Source organism: Anastrepha obliqua, chromosome 4, assembly GCF_027943255.1.
Source record: "Anastrepha obliqua isolate idAnaObli1 chromosome 4, idAnaObli1_1.0, whole genome shotgun sequence".
NCBI classification, from domain to species: domain Eukaryota; kingdom Metazoa; phylum Arthropoda; class Insecta; order Diptera; family Tephritidae; genus Anastrepha; species Anastrepha obliqua.
This window is the reverse complement of record NC_072895.1, coordinates 21,386,794-21,408,322: the sequence shown is the minus strand read 5'-3', so window position 1 is coordinate 21,408,322 and position 21,529 is coordinate 21,386,794.

Here is a 21,529-nt window from a genome sequence, read left to right as displayed (position 1 = left end):
GTATGTCCAGGTCTAGCTAGAGCAAGACTTCGCTCTTTCGGTAAGCCTTTCCTACAGCAAATGAATGCAATCTCAGACATAGAGATACCAAGTTTACTGTTATACTTGGATCTCAAGAAATGGAGTTGACTCAAAAAAAAAAAATCCAAAACAACAACAAAACAAAAGGAAAACTCAAACAGCATCCTAATCTAATTCTAGTGTAACGAAGTGCGAGTTGATGTTGCTCAAAACTCCAGTTGATTTTTAAGTTTCAGTTTTTGGTCTACTAAAAAATGAGTGCATATTCTTGCGTACAATGCTGAACTGTGCCCAAACTTTTTTGACCGATTGTAGCTTATTGTCTTGTCTTCGGTCTACGATGGGCCACAAATTCAGGGGCGTGCAGAAGTCTAGGTTTGCTTAAAGTATAAATACATACACACATACGTACCTAGTATCTACGCACGTTGTTTTATTTTTCTAATTTTGAACTGGCGACGACGAGTACGACCGTTTTTCGACTGCAGTACATAGAGTGGGCGCTGGAGTATGAAAAATTATCCAGCCACGTTGCACTTCATAAATGGAATTCAACTTCTGCTGCCATACACACAAACTGAAAATGGCGCTGAAAAGGGCAACTAACACACAACAACTGCGACATAAAATATCTATATACTCTTAATGCAGTAACAAAATAGGGAGAATTTTCGAAATAAGGGAATGTGGGGCAACAAAGGCACAAAAATAAGCAATAAAAAAGGTGACAATTGGCGCAATTGTTGAGCGGAATAGCAGCCTATTACTCAAGTTATTGAGGCGCAAGGCAGTGAAACACCCAATTTGATAAATGCTTTGTTATTGTAGGCGTATTCGTTTCTATTTGATTTTCAATGGAATTCGTTTTGCATGTTTTTTGTATTGCCACTTGAGCGACAGTTGGTGAGAAGTTTCGTTAAAATTTTTCCAAGTATTCATTTTAAAATCAGTAAGCTTTGAAAATAAACAAATTTCAATGAGAACGTGAATTAAATTTAAATTTGAAGTAAAATGTTCGGACGGTAGCTAAATGCGACGGCAGACTTATTAAGTCAAAGCAAATTGGTCAAAAGCTTGTTGACATTACCTTAAACCGTCAATGATTATTGCCTCAATGAGATCAAATTAAAATCTATATGCGTTTTTAAGCCATAATTAAACATTTTTTTTATTTAGTAATAGCGGCCGCCGTAAGCGAATGGTTTGGTACGTGACTACCATTCGGAAGTGTGTAGGTTTGAATCTCCGTGCAATACCTAAATTATAGAAAAAAAAATTTTCTAATAGCGCTCGCCCCTCGGCAGACAATGGCAAACCTCCGATTGTATTTCAACTATGAAAAAATTGCTCATAAAAAATATCTGCCGTTCAAAGTCGGCTTAAAAACTGTAGGCATTTGTGAAACAACTTTAATACGCACGCCATAAATAGTAGGAGGAGCTCGAAAAACACCTAGCAAAAGTATACGAGCCAATTATTTATTTATTAGATTTACATTTTTTGTTACGTGCTGCTGAAAATGAAGTTTCTTGTCCCAAAACTCAATACAAAAATTAATTCTCCCTCTCTCTCTCTCTCTCTCTCTCTTTCTATATATATATATATATGTATATAATTGGCGCGTAAACCCTTTTTGGGTGTTTGGTCGAGCTCCTCCTCCTATTGTGGTGTGCGTCTTGATGTTGTTCCACCAATGGAGGGACCTACAGTTTCAAACCGACTCCGAACGGCATATATTTTTATAAGGAGCTTTTTCATGGCAGAAAAACACTCGGAGTTGTAAAAATGTCCTACGTTCTCTCTTTGAATTCCGAATGGTAGTCACACACCAACCCATTTGGCTACGGTGGCCGCCGTACATTCTGTCAAAAAAGTACCAGAAATTGTTCAATAAAACGTAAAATAATTGTTTCATCATCAACATTTATTTTGTCGTCTTCAAAATAGGTTTCATTCGAAGCTATGCATATAGTCATCAAAGCACCTTTTAAACGTATTTGAAGCGATCTTCTTCAGCTCCTTCAGCGAATTCTCCTTAATGGCCTCTATCTAGGACTCAAAGCGGCGTCCGCGGAGTGGTAATTTAAGTTTTGGGAAAAGGAAAAAGTTACAGGGGTCTAATTCCGGTGAATACGGTGGTTGTTCGATGATATCTGTCGAGTTTTTGGTCAAAAAAGAGTTCGAAATATGAGCCTTGTGAAACGGCGCGTTATCGTGGCGCAAGATCCATAAGTTTTCTTTCCACAAATTGTGCCGTTTCCTACGCACATTCTCTCTCAAGCGTCGCATAACTTTCTAATAAGATTCTTTATTTGCCCTAAAACCATTTGGAACGAATTCCGAGTGCACAACTCCATGACAATCAAAGAAAAGGAGTAGCATTACTCTCACTTTTGACCGACGTTGACGTGGTTTTTTGGGTTTCGGTTCATGTAGATAGCGCCATTCAGCCGCCTGCTCACTGGTTTGCATGTCAAACTCATATACCCATGTCTTATCAACTGTTATGATGCGCTGGAATTGGGTTATGGTTGGGTCCGAATTCACTTGCTCAAGCATGTCTTCAGCCACCTTCTTCCGATGAATTTTTTGAAAGAAATTCAAATCTCTTGGAATGAGTCGAGCAGCCAAGCCTTTCATGCCCCATTGATGGTACAAAACGTTGTGAGGTGATTCGTGAGACACGCTAAGGTCACGAGCTACCTCCCTCAAATCTAAAGGATGGTTTTCCAGCACCATTTCCTTGACTTTGTTGAAGATGTTAATGGGCGACCAGATCGGGGCAAATCTTCCACGATTTCTCGGCCCTCTGCAAAGGCCTTATACCACTCGTAGACCCGTGTTTTTGATAAAGCGTACTCACCATAAGATTTCTGCAACATTTTCAACGATTTGAAAAACACAAAATTTAAGACAAATTCTTTGTTTGATATTTTTATCTATAGTGAAAATCGCAGAGCACACCTGCGGTTGACTGATACAATTAAATGCCAAAAACATGTTAATTGACGGATCTCGCTCAAACTCTGCAACACTATAGAGGACAGTTGTACCAAAATTCCAGCAAAAGAAAAAAAAAATTAGACACACAAGTACGTTTAACGCGCGCTTTTTAAATGAAGAATTCCCCATATTTTTTTGATAGAATGTAAAGGACGGTTCAATTTCAAGGGCCGATATTGAATGTGAACCACACCTAAACGTCACCGTTGGACTTTTTTCTTTGGGGTTATTTGAAAGAAAAGGTGTACTTCGAGTAGCCAGCAACAATTCAAGAGCTAAAGGATGAGATAATTCGGCACATTAACGGCATAGAACCTCAATTAAGCCTCAGCGTCATTAAAAATTTGGACCATAAATAGACCAATAGACCAATATTTTGATCCATACGTAATTGAGCCATACCAATATTATCATAATAAAGAGAAATTACAATAATTTCCTAAAAAAATTGTATTTTATTCAAAATTAACACCGGCCCTTGAAACTTAACCGCCCTTTCTATATGTATGTACATTGGTATATAGCGGTTGTTGTTGTTGAAGTGGTTTATAATTTCTGTTTTAATACTCTTAATTAGCGACTAGCGCCGTTTTACTATCACTATGCTATGCCTATGTTTTCTTTTCGTGAGACCCAAGTATAGCAGCAAATTCTTTATCTCTAAGTCTAAGATTTTATTAACTTGCTGTAAGAAAGGCGTGTCGTAAGAGGGAAGTCTTGCTCTAGCTAGACCTGGACATTCGCATAAATAGTGGAAAATACTTTCTTTCACCTCCTCCGCCTGACAGCTTTTGTAGATGGGATTGAAAGGAAGGTTAAGTCTGGCTGCATGATCCTCTACCTTCCAATGATCTGTAAGGGTTGCATTGATATCTGATTTGATTGGACGTGAGCATCTTAACAGGTAACTCGTCCTCTGGATGTTGTACGACCGCCTTGCTTTTCTTTTTGTGGTGCATGTAGTTAACTGATAATTCCATCTTCTTCCGGCTAAAGCATAGTAGTGTGGAGCAATGGATGTTTTGATTGTGTTGAATGGGGTAACTACTGACACCGCCCCTCTGTTATGTCTAGTGCCGAATCTTTTTTTGCTAGCTCATGCGCAATCTCATTACCCTCTATATTCCTATGACCGGGAACCCATATCAGAGTAATTTGAAGGCAATGACTAAGCAATTCTAGTTCCTTTCTACACTGTAAAACTAGTTTGGTTGAAATGGAGTTGGAATCTAAGGTCTTGATAGTTGATTGACTGGTTGAAAAGATAGCTACTATGGCACCAATTTCTTTGTAGTGTTTCACCCTGGCATAGTTAGGTAAGGTTAGGTGGAAGCGCTGGTCCACTGTGGGACACACTCAGGCTCATGGCCCATTGTGATGCCGCGTGGGGAACTAGCCCTTATCCCTCCTAAAACCAATGTGTGCTTTTCAAAAATTTTGTAAAATCCTTAATTTCGACAGAACCAAGACCTTCTGGCATAGTTAGAAAGTCGAATTCATTTTGTGCATCGATACGTAAGAAAGTCGGCCAAAAGGTCTTAGCATCAGTTTTTTGCGATGCGAAAGGAATTCTGTTTGTAGATTACTTGCAAACTGGTAAAACAAAAATACTGAATATTATTGTAACCTTTGAGATCAGCTGAAGGAAAAAATTCCAGTTTGCAAAAGAGAAAAATTTTGGACAATGCACCGCGTCACAACAACATTTTCACAATGGCTAAAGCCCATGAATTAAATCTCGAATTGTTGGAGCATCCACCGGATTTACCAGATTTGGCCCCTAATGACTTGCATCTGTTTCCAGACTTTAAAAAATGCATGCGTGGAAAGCATTTTTCATCAAATGGTGAGGTCACAACAGCTGTGGAAGCGTATTTACGCAGCGAAAATGAGTAATTTAGTGTCTGAATTATGGAGAAAAAAAGTGTGAAATTGTCAGGTTTGCAGAAGTGTCCGTACTGCAGGGTGTCCGGATTACAGAGGCCATTTAAAATTTAACAACAAACAAAACATTTGGTCATTTTGTAAATCCTACAACAATTCTTGTCACATTCGAATTAGTATGATTTCTTTCATAGAATACAACTTTTAGAATGTCTGCTAAGCAGTTTGGCTTTTCACTGCTGAGAATGAAATATGTACATACATACATATTCACTCACGTCCTCTATTTTGTTATTGGCTTAGTTTACAAATTTTCAAAAAGCAAAAGTAAATAAAGAAAGATTCCTGTAAGCTTGACTACACAAATTTATCACTCGAACTGGAATAACTTTTACTTGTTTGCTGTCTTACGAAATGATTGAATTTTTAGTAATTTTCCTTTTGCTTCAGTAGCCATCCTAACAAGATGCACATGGCGTTGCATACATACATACTCGTATATATGTACATAGCAGTAGGAATATGTGTTTTTATGTCTGTACAAGTGTATTTATGTACATATATGCACTGAAGCACGTACTGTTGAAAGCAAACATCAAAGTTAACTTGTGCGCATTTCAAATGTGGATAATATTTTTTATCTTGTTTATTCGATCTTCTAACGCTTACCTTAAGAAGTTACTAAAGCAAAATTCATTCTCTCAAATTTTAAATACACCCATACACACATACATATGTACATACATATATTCAGTTGTACCAACTGGATGGAGCTGAACACCATCAAAGGAAAATTAAAAGTGTTCAAGTACCCCCCACTGATTTTTGATTACCTTTTTGCGTGCTTATAAACAGAGCATCCTCGTAGGCATATAAAAGTCTACAGGGAGCATTTGCTGAAATTGTTGGCAGGGAATATCATTGCTGGTAGGCTGGTAGGCTAGGTGGCTAGATGTGGTGGAGAGCTATTCGTCAGTTTCAAATACATGGATATTCATATGCCGAAGATTAATTAGAGTGCAATTTAAATGAAATGTGCCATTGGGAGCAATTGACAGGAGATTCTCTTTGGGGCACGTACATAAATCCTACCAATCGCGGTGCTTTTACATACAAATACACTTGTGGAAGCCACAGAGAAATTAACTGGTTACAAAGTGGAGCGTTTCTGAGGAACTTGGACTTACTAGGCTGTTTAATCAGCTATGCGGTTCGATAAGAAAAGCACAATTTCATGGTTTGAAATACATTTCATTATTCAGTATAGTCTCCCTGAACATCAACAAACTTCTTCCAACGAGATTCCAATTTATGAATTCCATCCCTGAAGTGAGAATCTGGAAAGGGCTGCAAAATACGCTTCCACGGCTGTGAGGTCATAACATCATTTGATGAAAAACGCTTTCCACACATGAATTTTTTATACGTCTGGAATCAGATCGAAGTCGCTAGAGGCCAAATCTGGTGGATACTCCAACAATTCGAACTTTACGTCATATGTTTTAGCCATTGTCAAATGCTCTTGTGCCACGTGGCATTGTTCTGGCGAAAAATAATGCTTTTCTTTTGCAAATGTGTCTTTCTTCACGAATGTTTTCCTTCAGTTGTTTTAAAAGTTTACAATAATATTCAAAATTTGTTGTTTTTCCAGCTGGTAAGTAATCGAACTCCTTTCCAAACCGAAAAACCGGGCTCACACCACTCTTTTTCTTTTGTTTCGGTTTAGGATCAACGTGATAGACCCATACCTCGTCCATAGGGATGCATCGATGCACCAAATCCTTTTGGAAGCGCTCTACATGTTGCTGAGAAAGTCGCATTCGAATGTGTTTTTGTTCCATTGTAAGCGAATGCGGTAGACCTGCAGGCGAGGTACAGTGCGCGCAAAGCGGCAATAAGGCTGAGCACTTAAAGTAAGTGGTCAAACACAAACTATGACCACGGTAAAATCATGGATGGCACGTTGGAGCTTGCCGGACAGGTGGACTATACAGTCCCGCCTATACTTGCCATTACAACGTTTACGACCTTCCTACCCTCGAAGAAAGAGTGGGAACGAGACGTGGTAAAACAGGGCGAGCCCATCCATGTATACAAAGATGGCTCAAAGCTCGAGGGTAGTGTGGGCGGAGGAATATATTCCGAGCATCTGGGGACCTCCTTCAGTTGTCGGCTTCCCGACTACTGTAGTGTCTTTCAGGCTGAACTGATGACAATAATGAAAGCCGTGACACTGGTGCAGTGTGATGCGATACCCGGAGATGATATCTACATTTTCAGATGAGGTGATGAAGTGATACTTACATCTCTTAACAAGATGGCTGAGCCTTTCACCTAATGATAACATGGGTACCTGACCATTGTGACACTGAGGGGAACTGCAGAGCCGATGAACTTACGAGCATCGGTACCAAATTGACTGATGAGTACATAAACAATGATATCCTCGAAGAAATTGTAAAAGTAGCGAATGAAAGATGGCGTAATGAAGCCACTTGCAAAATCGCCCGTCAGCTGTGGCCGACTCTCAATGCTAAACGCACGGAACTTCTACCAAGAAGAGATAAGCACAGTCTTAACAAACTGATTTCAGTTATTACGGGGCACTGCCTAATCGGTAGGCACGCCCAGAAAATGGGTGTGAAAACACATGACTTCTGCAGAAGTTGTCCAGACGAGGAAGAGAAAGGGACGATCCCACACCTTCTGTGCTGTGGACAGTGCTGCTCTATCCAGACGTAGACTCGCCATTTTGGGGACACAATCGTTTAATGAATTGGAAGATCTCGGCTCTGTCGGAATTAAGGATTTTACAAAATTTTTGAAAAGTAGGCATTGGTTTAAGGAGGGATAAGGGCTAGTTTCCCACGCGGCATCGCAATGGACCATGAGCCTGAGTGTGTTCCACAGTGGACAACCGCTTCAACTTAACCAATCTACCGAATGCGGCACCCATTGTGTACTCAGCTTTCTAAATCCCAATACTTCAGTCAAAATGTTGCTTACACTTCCATTCAGAAGTTTCTGGGCGTCTAATAAATCTCTTTCAGCCACTCGACGATTTTCCTGTATTTTTTTTACGGTTTCTGTTGTTATTACTCTTTTTGGACGTCTTTGATTTGGATTGTCTTCAATACTTGTACGAAAAATAAAAAATCAAGCACTGCACGATACTCGATTTTTTCCATTGTAGAAAATACTGTGACACGTCCATACTAAATGGCTTGTAAACAAGGAACTAATTGGCAGATTGAAATGAAACTTCACATACCTTCATCCTCGTATGAAGAGTATACCAACGTAACAAAAAAAAAAAAAAAATAAGGCTAGAAGCACAGCCATCTCTTATCGAGCCGCTAAACTTATTGAACAACCTTGTACTAGTATTGATATTCATGGAAAGACTGAAGTTTTTCTGATATTTACTCATGCGGTGGCTCTTGACCCCAGCCACGTGGAGTTTAATTAAATTGGATTCTTGGACAACTGCATCTGTTGGTTGGTAGTTTAAATGTATTAATTGTGTATTTTTAAATATAATATTAATATAAAACCCAGTAGCACTGTTACTCCTTTAAAGAAATCTTTAAAAATCAGCAAATTAAAAAATCTTAAAAATAAATACCTTAAGAAATTTAAAGCAAAAAGTAATCAGTTATTTTTTTGCAAAATACAAGCATTTGATCAGCAATTGAAAAACATCGCGTCTGCCCTTAAATATTAAAAAACATATTCGAGGCGTCATTTACTACATCTTACACCATTTCAAATGATGTACCACAAAGTGTCACAGAGTTTAAGGATCTTGGAGTATTAGGCGATACAAAATTTTCCTTCAATGGCCACATTAATATTATTCTTTCAAACTCGTATACGGTTCTAGGCTTCGTCTGTCGCAATACAACTGAATTTTCTGATCCGTATACCTATAAACCGCTGTTTACGTTGCTTGTTCGTTCTCATCTAGAGTCCGCTGCGACCTACGTTACGACCAACTCTCGATTAATAGAATAGAACGCGTTCAAAATTTTTTCTTAAGCAAGCATTACGTTCCCTCCGATTTGAGTCGCCTGTTCCATTCTATAATTCTCGGCTAAAGCGAATTAATGTAGAATCTCTTGGAAAGAGAAGGATAGTCCTTTCACTTTCGTTTATTTTGAGTGTTGTTAATGGCAACGTCGACTGTCCAGATCCATTTGAGCGGGTAAGTTTTAATGTTCTCCAAAGAAGTCTTCGAAATGTTTACCCTTTTTATGGGGAGAACTTTAAGCCTAAATTTGCGAGTAATGCAGCCATTGTTCGCGCACTTCGAGACTATAATTCATTATGTAATACCAGTCTGCTTGGTTTTGCATTATCCAGATCTAATTTGTAAAAAATTTAAATTTAGTTACTTAATATTGTATTTATATTGATTGCTAATATTATAGTTGCCAAATTTGGCTTGCTTTTCTTTGCATTTGTGTCTAGTCTGTAAAGTAATTTGTACTGTAGATTATTAAAATAAATAAAGAAATCCTTTGTGACAGTCCCCTTGAACTTAAGTACTGGGGCAAACAGTGCTGTTGTTTGCCTAAATATTTTAAGATCTTTTGATCATCATAAAATACATTTAAAAAAATATTAAAACTACATATTTCAGCCGGTTTCATATATAGTTCAGGTTTTTTCTGCTGGGTTTTACGCATTCACATACCTACTTGTGGATGCTTTTTCGATGCATCTACATAATTTCGACAGTTCAAGCTTTGACTCAGCAGTGTAATGTACGTAGTTTGTTGTTGTTGCTTTCTTCGTTATGATGAAAAAGTACATCAAAGTTACAAAGGCGGCTCTTGAGAATATTTATAAAATATTTTGTATTATACTAATAATGAAGCAAATAATATGAGATTCAAGGTACATAAGTAAACTGAAGAAAAAATTAGATGGTTTAAAAAGTAATATTAAACCTGAATCAAGGAATTACTTTGCTTTTTCTGCCAGACGGATTTTCGTATCTAGGCCTTCGGGATCTCATTTTGTTGAAGGTATAATCCATATTTCGTGAGCCGGTGGTTGGCAAAACTGCATGGATATTCAAACTAATTGTTGTCTATGCCATCCTTTTCAGTTTAGGAAAACAAAAATCGGTTAACTTGGCACGGTAGCACTCGTCACTGACTATAACGGCGTCTTTTTGCTCAGTTTCGTAACAAAACATGGCCCATTAATGCTGTCTGACCAAAATTCGCACCAAGTAGTCAATCGCTGTGGATGCAATGGCATCTCATTACTAGATTTTTTCAAGCGAAAAGGGATCTATTTTGTAAATAGTTACCATAAATAAAATGTTTGAAGAAAGGAAAACCGATTGTTAAAATTCCTCTCTGCGTTAGATGAACACCTCCTGATAATCAACTTTTTTGTTTTTTTGGGTGAGCTGAGATGTGGTGAATTATGGTAAGATTACGGTGCGGTGCTTTGGGTTTTTCGATCTGCAAAAAAAAAAAAAGATTTGGAGAAAGAAAAAATACCGCTCAAGAAATCAAGAATAATAGATTTACAAGGTTGCTCTTTAACTATGGTGAAAAAGAAAATTGTGAGGGGAGCTTCGGTTGCCACCATGATGGAGAGAATAATGAGATGGCGCCTATCGTGGTACTGTTACTTTGCTCTCAGCGAATTTGACAATGAGTGACGTCGTATTAGCTCCAGTATGGTCAGATTACCATTTTCGTAACTTGATTTAGCTTTGTTTTTGTTATTTAGTCTCGGAGTTCTTAGTTCTTTCTTCATGACATTTTGCTAGCCTGTTCTAATTAAAATGTAATGTTTATAATTTTGTAAAATATACATTTTGCAAAAATTAGTTCAATATTTCACTCAGTTTTTAAAGCTTTACTTTTTTATAACACTTTGTAGCATTGCCTGCGGTTGCGATTATTGTTGGTGTGCTTCTCTTTCCAGCAGTCAAATCTCTCTCTCGTTACTGCAGTGTTGTCTAGCTTTGGATATAAAAACGCACTAGAATGCCCATTTAAAGAAAATAAAATACCAACATTTTTATTGAATTACTTTAAGAACTTTGTATGCGTGACAAATTGTCTTTAAAATGTGCGTTTTTTTAATAAATGTGTTATGGTTATGCACAATTTAATTTATGATTTTTTTTTGTTAAGCGAGACTCTTTTGTTAAGGCAACGACTTATTTGCTATATTTGAGGTTATGTAACTAGATAAGGTACTCTTTTTGTAAAAATGTCTTTATGGTTTCTTAAGTACAGGGTGGCTGATGAAAGCCGCTACCAAAAAAAAATTGAATAACTTTTTTTCTTTTTAAGTTATCTGTTCCATTTTTGTTTTAATTTGCAGATTGATCTTTAAAATTTATTAAAATGGATAACTGGGACACGCAAACAAGAATTTGGATAGTCCGCCCCTATCACGCACTGGAGTCCGTAGTTTTGGTACAGAGAGAGTACAGGCGGATGTTTGGCGGCGATCCCCCGAGCAGATGGACCATAATGAGACTGGTGAATAATTTTGCTGAGCAAGGAACAGTCGCAAGAAGGCCTTATCATCGAAACCCACCAGTTCGGACGGAGGAAACGATCGCTGCTGTAGCTGCAGCTATACAAAGCAATCCAAGGGTTTCAACAAGAAGCTTATCTGCTCAACTTGGTGTCAGCCGACAGTCTTTGCAAACAATAATGCACAAAGATTTAGACTTATTTCCCTACAAAATTCAAATGGTTAACAAACTGAATGCAGCAGACTTGCCGATTCGCTTGGAATTTTGCCAGAAGATCCTGCAAATGGTGGAAGAAGACCAAAACATGTTAAACTGCCTTTTCATGTCTGATGAGGACCATTTCGATTTAAACGGCAATGTGAACAAACAAAATTGTCGAATATGGAGTACTTCTAACCCACAGATACTCCACGAGACGGAATTGCATCCTCTTCGCGTGACAGTGTGGTGTGCGGTTTCTTCACGCTGTATTGTCGGGCCTTATTTTTTTGAAGAAAATGGTCACACGTTACGGTTACTGGAGACCGTTATTTGAAAATGCTGAAAGAATTTTTCTATCCAGAACTACGCCGAAAGAGAATTTCTTTCAACTCTGTGGGGTTTCAACAAGATGGGGCAACGTCTCACATAGCCCAGACTGTTATGACAGAGTTGCGACGAAAATTTCCCAATAAACTGATTTCAAGAAACTCCGAATTTCGTTGGCCCCCCAGGTCGCCTGACTTTACTGCACCTGACTTTTTCTTGTGGGGTTTTGTAAACAAGAAGTTTATAAAACAAAGCCAACAAATTTGGATGAACTAAAACAATCCATTCGGGCAACAATTTAGGCTATTCCTGTCGCAACTCTCAAAGCAGCAATGAACAACTTTTTACTAAGATGCCGCACTTGTGTCAACGAGCATGGGGGGCATTTAAATTCAATTATTTTTAAAACTAGTTAAGCTACATTTAATAAAATTTAATGACCTTCAACTTGAAAAAAAAAATAAATGAATTCCATACACTAAAAAAAAAGTTATTTGAGTTTCTTAATGTAGCAAAATTCATCAGCCACCCTGTATTTTCTGGTATTTTTTGTTTATTTTTACTATGAATACACCTGATTGAGGACCGGATGAAACGTTTACACCTCTATGGTTTTAATTCGCATTCAGTAAGTTCAAATGTTTTTTTAAATGTGTAAATAGCTTTTCAATGCTAAGAATAGTTGAGAGAAAAAAGATTTGATATTCTTGCACTACCAAAAAATTAAATTTGCACTTTCAAAATATCAAATTTTATAAGAATCAACAAATTTTCATCAGCAATAAAATCTTCTCAGAGTGACCTTTTTAGCCTTCTTTTGTTTAATGATACAGTTTTTTTTAACTACAGTTACAGTTTCGGTAGCTTTAAATTAAAAATAAGAAATAAATACCAAATTAAAAATTTTTGCATTTTGGTATATAAAAAAGCACTAAATTTATTGCGAAGAGCAAATGGTTGGCAACACTGCACAACTCAGCCAATGTGACATCACGCACTCTCTGATGGGCGCAATCTTGTTGCTGTCATTCTTGGGTTGCCACGTCACAAGGGAGATACGGCAACCAAATTCTGCACAATCATTTCACAAGCATTCACACACTCGTTCAACCAAGAAATATGAGCGAAGCCTGCGTTGCTGTTTTTCGTATATCACCAACACAATCTCAGTTTGTTTGTAAACACATCCCAAATGTCGTCAGCCAATCAGCTGATTTTGTCGAATTCGCTCATAGCCGAATAACGATCTGTTAAGGAGCACACCTCTAAACATCTATTCACCGTGCAAGAAATGAGTTTTATTTTCGATCAAAAAAATAAAACTCGAAAAACTGTCATTATTTGTGACAAAAAAAAAATATATACATATACTAATATATATACAATATATGTGTGTAGCTGGATGTATGTTTGTATTTTCCAGAATTTTTTCTGAGAAAACTTTTAAATTTATTGATCTAAAAATTTTTATACATATTATGTTATCTTTTAACGGTATTTTGAGAGTTAGTATGATATTAATAAAAATATTTATTTGGAAAGGAGCAGCCGCTGATCTCCGGGAGCTCGTCTCAAAAAAGACGTTTTGCGGTGACTACTGTACCCCTGAACTGGATACTCTGAAATTAAAAAGTCAAACAGATTTCATTAAAGTAATGTTATTTTTAGTAATTAATTGAAGGAATAAGCGGCCGCCGTAGCCGAATGGGTTGGTGCGCGACTACTATTCGGAGTTCTCAGGGAGAACGTCGGTTCGAATCTCGGTGAAAACACCAAAATTAAGAAAAACAGTTTTCTAATAGCGGTCGCCACTCACCAGGCAATGGCAAACCTCCGAGTTTATTTCTGCCATGAAAAAGCTCCTCACAAAAATATCTGCCGTTCGGAGTCGGCTTGAAACTGTATTTCCCTCCATTTGTGTAACAACATCAAGACACACACCACAAATACGAGGAGGAGCTCGGCCAAGCACCCAAAAAAGGGTGTACGCGCCAATTATATATATATAATAAGCAAAATAAATTATTTGACAAAATGGCGGTTTCTCAAAAAAAAATCGATTTTTGACTAAAATTTCGGCCTTAAATGGCTTATAAAAACGACCTTGTACTTTCAGGCTCCCTGAAACGCCTTTTCAAATTTGCGTGTAACTTCGAAAATATTCACCGGAACGATATTCAATTTTCTGTGTGTATTCTTAATAAAAAAATCGATTGTTTGAAAATTTTATGTGTATATAACCCTGGAAAATCGAATTATGATTCTTAATAATACTCGCTCAACAATTTTCAAATCGTAAAAGATTCACAAAGTGCATAGAAAGCTATTCTACAATATTTGTAAGCTTTTGATTTTTATGAGAATCTATTGAAGGTGGTATCGGCAAATCAGCTGATTTGTTTTTTTTCTTTCGCCGTGTCCATGTGGCTGTCAGCCCAGAATAAATCAAGGCAAATTCATTTTTTTTTCTTCTTTTCTAATACTTTGCTTTGACAATCAAACGAATAAAATATTGTTGTTGGTCTAGTGCTACCACCTTTAATGAATGCGCCTTGTTGAAAATGAAAAAATTATAGTTATTTTCAGTCTCTGGTTAAATCCCAACCTACTCTGGTATTTTAAAGTGCCAACATTTTATGGTGAAATATTTAAATGGGTATTTCTGCACTTTACACACTTGACTTGAGGGATATGATTGAAAATATATTTTATACATTCATTTGCAGATATGTTTTCCCATCGTACTCAAACCACATTTTATGCACAAATTTTAGGTAGCACTTCATTATTCTTATGCCAAAGTATTTACGGCTGTGCTACTGCATCCGTAGGTAAAAAAACATGTAGGTGTGTCTGTGCATAGGTATGTATGTATGCATGTATGTATAGGTGCAGTTGTTAATATTCCTCTGGATGTTGAAATTATGTACAACAGAAACAATTAGTACACAGCAGACGTGCGGGTGTGAATGGCTTTGTGCAGAAGGCCTGTCATAAGCGTACACAGCACCGTAAACCCGGAGGCCAACTGTCCACTTACTGTGGGCTGCCAGCTAAGAGTGTACAAGAGTATGCAGAGTGTTGAAGTGCCTCAGCAGAATTAGCATTTAAATGTGATGCTAATTAGAAATGAAAAACTACAGAAAACATGGACTGCATCGTGAAGGACGCACGACCATTAAATTGCAAAATCATCATTCGAAAAGTGGTCAGAGTGCAGCAGACATCAGACTAATTAATTTCATGACTAAAACATAAACATAATTGCGTTTAGTAGGAAAGGTGGACAAGGATATTACATAATGAAGACAATGGAAGTTTCATTACAGGAATTACGATTTTCACTATCAGCAAGAAGAGACTACAAACCTCTCTGCTAACAAAATGGAATTATAAATGCACAAATTTTGGGAGAATATAACTTATTCCCTTTTTTTCTACTAGCTGGTGAATTTTAAGTAAGCTAATTTCAAATTAATTATTACAGTCTTATGACCAATATTGGGTGAATCGGACGATGATGGCTAAGGAAAATTGAAACTGAACACTAAGCGCAAGCAGATATGCCCGCATTCTTAGTTCGCATGCACAGTGAGTTAAATTAGTAATGGGATGGTATTCACGTGGGAAAAAATTCATAAATAACAAGCACATATCCGATGATGTGCTACTCTGCCATCAAGGCAACGCTTTTAATTCTAACACCCTAGGGAATACTATATTGTTCTGTTTTTCCATCTTCTGCAAAAATAGATAAATAAATTTTTTGGATCTCCTACACGCGAGCAACCGGCATGTAACTGACCATGAAAGTAAAGTATAAAATTATGGGCAGTTTTTTCTTATTTTTTTTAGAAATATAGGGTGATCCATATAGTGTTTTGTTTGAGCATATGTTATTTTCACAGTGACAGCTGAATGAAATGAATCATTTTAAGCTTGAAACAACTTTGGAAAATATGGGCTGTTAGAGCAGCTCGAAAGAGACAACGATTTCGAAAAACTATTCTTTTTTGGCGAAGCCCATTTTTATCTTGGTGACTATGTTAACAAGCGGCCTCGGTAGTCTAGCTTAAGTGTACTAGCCTGCCATCCCAGAGGTTGTGGGTTCGAATCCCACGTAAAGCACGGTTCACGCACTTTCCCAAATTTAAAAATTAAATTTCCCTGTTTAAAAAAAATCGCATTCCTCAAACCCAAAAAAAAAAACTCATCCTTTCCATCCTTATCCCGCACAATAGTCAGCGCATTATTTGCATTGTGGCGGCAAAAACAAGTTAGAAACAAAAGAGAAACACACAGTTATACATTGAATCAACCCTCTGTGCGATCCTTCTGGCAGAAAAATGTGAAACACAGATGGCGCCCTAAGCAGTAAGAAGGCGTTGTTCCTAAGCAACGACAGGTGGGCATTCCCACTACTTAGGGCGGGTAGTGGCAGGCTAATCACCTACCCTTTCAGAAATCCAATAGATTTACGAAACGCCAGACAAGCCTCATGCTCCCGAGAGGAGTGAACAAAAAAAAAAAAACAAAATTTTAACAAGCAAACCTGCTGCATTTTGGGGGTTGGAAAAGCACACCGGATCATCGAGAAGCCAATGCATCCTTAAAGAGTAACTGTTTGATGCGTATTTTTGGAGCGATTACGTCATTTTCTCTGCCTTTTTTTATTATTCTTTAAAAATGCTGTGGGAAACGTAATTCCGGCGAAAGGCGAGCGCTACGGAGGCATGACAAACGATTTTTTGTGATCGGAAATTGAAGACATGGACTAGGGAGATCCTCGGTCTCAACTGCTTCTTTCACACCAAAGCAGTCAGACTTGAGAGAGCAAAGGAGTTGTTTTGCTTGGCCGAAACCGGCCAATTTCCGAACATTGTGTTTTCTGACGAGAAAATATTTCAAATTGACCAATTCGTAAACTCCCAAAACGATAGTGTTTATTTGACCGACCGTTCATACGAGAATTTAAGTCATCAATTGGCTTACAGGAGGCAGCACCCGCCATAAGTAAGGGTTTGGGCCACTGTAACCGCAGGTGGGCACTCTCCAATCGTTTTTATCGAACCTGGCGTCAAGGTAAATGCCAAATATTATTGGGAAAGTATTTTGGAGGTTGCTTTGAAGCCGTGGGCAGACCATGAACGCTTCAACAGTGCTCGGCACCGTCTCACTAAGGTAGAGTGAACCAAGAATGGATAAAAACCAACGTTCCGAACTACATAACGTTCACACAATGGCTCTCAAATTCAACAGACGCGAATCCGATGGATTATTCTCTTTGGGCCATTTTGGGGAGTAAGGTCCGAACTAAAAGATTCACCAGTCTGAATGGGCTGTAAAAAGACATTGTCCACGAGTGGGCCAGAATACCTGCAAGTCACATTCGGGCAGCTTGCGATTCGTTTCTGGACCACCTCAAGGCCATAGTCGAGGCGAAAGGTGGTCATATCGAGCAAAATTAAATTGATTCTTAATTTTGTATTATTTTTACACATTTTTTACTTTGAATTGAATAAAAGTAATTTTCCAAAGTAAATTTATGGCCTTTTTAATTGGTAACACTTCGAATGCCGGTTTTTAACTGTTTTTTCTTTAAAATAAATTCTATAGTTTTTCAAAAGGAGGGCAGCAAAATGTATTTTTTTGCCACACTCGGCCCATCACCTGAAGCCTATAAACTGAATTTGATTAAAACAAAAAAAATTGTTTTTTAGTAAATTTTAATTTAGTAAATTTTTTTCATTAAATTTTAATTTAGTAATTTTTTTTTTATTAAATTTGTTTTACTAAAAAATAATTTAAATTTTAAAAAATAAATTTAATTTTTTAAAAATTAAATTTTTTTTTAAAAAAGTTTTTTTATTAATTTTTTTTACTTAAAAAAAATAAATTTTAAATTTTAAAATTTTTTTCAGATAAAGTAAATTTTTTTTAGAAAAAAAAATTTTTAACTAAAAAAGAAGCACTGACACTTGTGAACGAAGCAGACAAGTGTCAATTGTGATTGCAAAAATTATATATTTCCGATAGGATGATTAATTTTGCGCCACCCTGTACTTTCTGTATGTAGTGAGTGTAATTTAAATACACAGCAACAATAATCGATACTGCTTTCCAGAAGGGGGCAACCCCGTGCCCTCTTGTTATGTGCACAATTTCGTTGAAGGTTAAGCATTTGCTAAATGAAAATGTGGTCACTCGCCACAAGGCTAGCTTTGTGGTCGAGTGTTCACCAAAGGTCAAATAGCTGCATCACTTTACCGTAAGGCCTACCTTCTTGGCTGACACAGTTGAGCTCTAAATGTCAAGGGAGAGTAATGTAAAGTGGCATTTTGCTTTTGCAAGTATCTCTTTAGGAATATATGCACAAGCGTCGAGGTGGACTCTGCCGAAAAAAAAAATTCCAAATTATTTGCCACTTGCCACAGAATAAAACACTTGCAATCTATTAAGGAAGTTTGGCAAACTATTAATAGAATCAGAAAAGGGGCTGGGTGGGGATGCGACGCTGCTAAATCAAGGTTAATAGGACACCACTTTTAAATCCATGTGCAATGCTGCACTGGCTGATTTTGTGTATTGTTACTGTATTGTTAGCTTTGTTGTTGTAAAACGCTTACGTAACAATGCTTAGGAAGTTCTTAGGGAGCTTATAAACTTGTTATACTTGCATAAGTAAGCAAACAGTGTTGCTGTTGCGATACATTTCTTGGAAAAATAGAAGATTTCGTTTTTCATCAATGCCTTCTAAGCACTGGAAAACGCAGTTACCTTCTCAAAAGTTAATTAGGGATGTAATTTGAGGCTAAATTTCGTCCATATCCATCAATCGCGTAGAGGAACAAGCTTGAATATATTTGGGTAGCAGAATACTGGCGAATTCAGGATAAAGAACTGGCTGTTGAACTAATAAAATGTGGATGTGGGGCTAACTAAAAGGACCACCGGGAGCAACCACAGCATCTGCAAAAAAATTAGCTGAAATCCCTATTAAGCTGAAAAGGAAGGAGCCACGTGTTCTGCCTGTATTACCATAGGCCACAATCCATGAGGTACCATATGACAAGGAGTGTGAGAACAACATCCCCGCCTGCAAAGGTTGGGCTAGGTTAGGTTGACCTGGCTGGCTGAAAGCCATCATATAGACGGTACCTTAGTAATACCAGATGGGGCTTGACCCTTACGTTTCCTTGTAGTAGACTTCTTGTAATAAGCCTGCTTCTTTTGCGAGTCTAAGCAAGCTCTGAAGCTCTAACCCCGATAGACATCCTAAGTGCAAAAAAACTAGGTGAAATTTCTATTAAGCTTAAGCAAACCTGTTCACGGATGGCTCGAAGGTGAACGGAAGAGTTTATAGGGGAGTATTCTGCGAGGAGCTCCCCATCAAGTTCAAATTTAGGCTTGCTGACGACTTTAGTGTTTTCCAAGCCTATTAAGGAAGCAGTGGATTGGTTGCTTACTTCTATAATTATTGTAAAGTACGTAAATATCTACTCCGACAGCCAAGCGGCAATTAGGCTCGATGCTTGGGTGTTTGAAATTAGTCGGATAATGCTTGACTTCTCTGTCGATTGCAACCGAATACTTCGAATTGAATTATCGCTTACAGCGACATAGAGGGAAACTGATGGGCTGATGAGCTGGCTTGCCAGGGGACTCTGGATTTCATCACAAAATGAGTGGGTTGGGGCTTCCTTGAGAGCATGTGTTCCACTCCTGGAAAGATGGGCCTCGCATCAATTAAGCGCGCGCTGGGCTAGTGCGCAAACATGGAAAGTCGCGAGATCCTTCTGACAACGGGTAGATTGGGGGCACTCGAGGGAACTTCTAAGGCTAACAAAGCCGTAGCTCACGAATTTGGTAGGTTTCCTTATCGGACATTATCCGTTAGGAGTCCATGCGGTCAAAATTGGGTTTGCCTCAAGTCCTTTCTATAGAAGTTGTTTAGAGAACGAGGTGGAATCATCTCAATACCTTCTTCTCATCTGCTCTGCTCTCGTCGGCTATCACATTTTCGTTACACAATAGCTCGAAGCGGTTAATATGAACGTAATTAGCCACCGTTGGTCGTCATCCTCTAAACCGACGCCTCTTCTTCTTTTTTTCACCTGTTTGGTTCTTTTTCTTCTATGGACGCATTTTGGTTATATTTTCATTTGACCTAATCTAACCCTATTAGGCTGAAAAAGAAAGAGCTGCGATTATGGGCTACGGGAACAATTTCTCGGCCAATATATGGCTATCATAAGCATCATCTGTGACCTAATAAGTATTTACTGTCGAGGGGACAATAACAATGCAGAGCAGTACTTTCAGTAATTCTATAACTAGACTGAGGAGATGCATTTTCGTCTCAGGTGTATTGGGAATAATTCAGTTATTTTCTCCACCCCTTAACAGTTCTCTCAGACTCCTTAAGAGGTCGGAAAAATTTAAAGCGGAGCTAAACTCAATAATATCCCCTCCTGTCTTCCCTGGTTTTTATCCATACAACCTGTCTAGCTGTCGAATGCAATGCGCTTCTACGCTTGAGTGTTAGAAGTTTCAATTATGATCACACGGCCTACGAAAATCCACCCATCCAATGTTATGAAATGTGCGAGCGTCATAGCAGAGTTAGTCTGTGATTGATTACTAGTTGGCTGGCCCCGTCTTCGATGCCCATTGAGAGAATGAAATACTAAACGAAAGAAAAAAATTGTTTCTATTAATGAGAATACAACCTTTCTTTGTTCAAGAAGGGGTGAACTTTATTGTGGAAAACAGATGGAGAGGCAAATCTGTATATGTCTTTAGCGACAGCAAAGCTGCGCTCATGGCCTTAGACGGCTCTTCAACCATTTCAAGGGTAGTCGAGTACTGTAAGTCGAAGTAAAACTATGTTGGCAGACATAATATCCTGATTTTGACATGGGTCTCTGGACACGTGGGTATTGCGGGTAACGACATCTCTGACTCTTCAGTTAGAATGGGCTCTGAGGTCAACTTCCTTGACCCGGAGCACGTTCTGTCGCTCCCTTCTGCAGCCATCAAAGCCATGGTTAGCAAACGGGTTATTCTAACCCACAAGCGAGCTTGGCAGGCTGAGAGAGGCTGCAGATAGACAAAACTGATATTACCTGTCATGTCCGACCGACTGCCGCAATTCCTCCTGTCACTAAGCAGAAGCGACTGTAGACAGCTGGTTGGACTGATGACGGGCCATTTGCTATGGGCAAAGCATATGGAAAAGGTGGGCATCTCAGACATTGCACTCTGCCCAGCATGTAGGAGGATGAGACGGCGGACAACTTTCTGTGCATCTGCCCCGCCTTCGCTCGAATCAGGTTTTGAAGTCTTTGGCATTGATGTGTTAAGAAGCAACCACCTTGCCTCCTTGGCACCACAAGATCTAATGAGTATAATGGACTTAATTGTGTCTGAGTAATGTACTTGCTAGTCTGTCCCGACAACAAAAAAAAACAACTTTTTTGAAAAAGAGGCTGGGGCATGCCTTGTTTGGATAAGTTTTAAAGTGTCATGATGTGGAAGAAAAGAAAGTGTTATATGAAAATTGATTGATCGATTCGATTT